This window comes from Corvus brachyrhynchos, unplaced genomic scaffold (genome assembly GCF_000691975.1).
Source record: "Corvus brachyrhynchos isolate BGI_N302 unplaced genomic scaffold, ASM69197v1 scaffold17, whole genome shotgun sequence".
Lineage (NCBI taxonomy): Eukaryota > Metazoa > Chordata > Aves > Passeriformes > Corvidae > Corvus > Corvus brachyrhynchos.
This window is the reverse complement of record NW_008240046.1, coordinates 16641944-16643547: the sequence shown is the minus strand read 5'-3', so window position 1 is coordinate 16643547 and position 1604 is coordinate 16641944.

Here is a 1604-nt window from a genome sequence, read left to right as displayed (position 1 = left end):
CTGGACATAAAATCCAAATTAAATGTAGACAGTTACTCGTAAACATTTTTAAGACAGACTCTGCACGTATGTAAACTTCTAGGACCAATCTGAATAGATAGAAAGCGAGTTCTATCAAAGTTATGCTGACCAGGTAATCAGTCTTCACAAGGCAACTGAAGAAATACTGAAAACAAAGCCCATAAAAAAACCTGGAAGATGTTTTTCAAAGTTTCCATGCTTGAAGAGCTACAAAATTAACAATAAGCTTCTGTAAAGTGTACCAAATATCATCTATATCCTATGTAAGTTAAGAAACCTTAGGCCTCAGTACATTTGGAATCTTCAGACTTCCCTTAAAATTTAATAAAAATACTTTATTTAGAGTCAATGAAGTGCTATAAAACATTAGGAGAAGCAAAAATATATTGGGTAGCACACAAGACGAGGCTGTGACTGACACTGAAACAAAGTTTAATGACTTCAGGGATAATGCAGTAAGGATTTAGAGTGTTCAGAAACAAGAGAATAAATATCTTTTCAAGGTTTCTTACCTAGTAGCATAACATAAAGCCTTGAGAAAAAGGAAAATACTTATACAGAGAATATCACTGCAGAAATAGTATAAAAAGCCTTTCTGTAATGTAAAAAAAAATATTAAAAAATATATTTGCTATTTTAAGGACCAACTGAAGAAATTTCACAGAAGAAACAAAATGAGACACTATTTAAACCATTCTACAACCAGCGGCTGAAAATCCACAAGCTCTATTTGTGCAGCTATTCACCAGCTTATACGCCATTTGTTAGAACACATATAATTTTCCCAATCACATAATTACTTTCAGCTTTGTAGTAATCCAAGATGAATGCTTTCACAGCCCACTCAGAATACAAGATGAGCAAATCCATTGTTATAAAGCCTTTTAAGTAATGGTGTCAAAAACTGTATTTTAAAATCATTTTGAACATAAATTTTCAATCTTCAGATTCAATAGACCACTCAAACGCATGTTTTCAAACTTCCAATAATGTAGCTTTATCTAGTAATTGAAACCTCTTAATATCTTCTTGACTGTAGTAACTACCACAGTAAAAATAACATCATGCTTATTTATAAATCGCTGATCTTCTCTAGCTCTGTCTGGTTACAATCACAGTCTTGACTTAAATTCAAATTATGTCTCCTTCATGTTTCTTTGCTACTGCATAATAAATTCTTTTGCAGTGTTGACAAGCATGATAGGATGCTAAAAGTAATCTAGATTAATGCTGTATTAGTACTGGATTCTAGTTCATTAAATAAAAAGCAACATGTACTCTAAACATTCTCCACTTCATGGTAACTGAGCCCTACAGCTGCTGCTTTGCAGCCACGATTATCCCAACAGGATAACGTTCCTTCCTTCGATGCAAGCTTATCGAAGCTGAAGCTTCGTTCATCGCAGATGCATTGCAACCGAGGCCTGCTGGTCCCTCCCGTAACGTGAAAGCCCTTCAATCCTGGCTCCGGGCAACCAAGCTGGCGGGTGGAGGCACAGCCCGTCCCGCAGGCCCAGAGCAACCCCAGGGAGCCGAAGGCCGAAGCTGCCTAAAGCCACACCGCGTCCCGAGAAGTTCCGCAG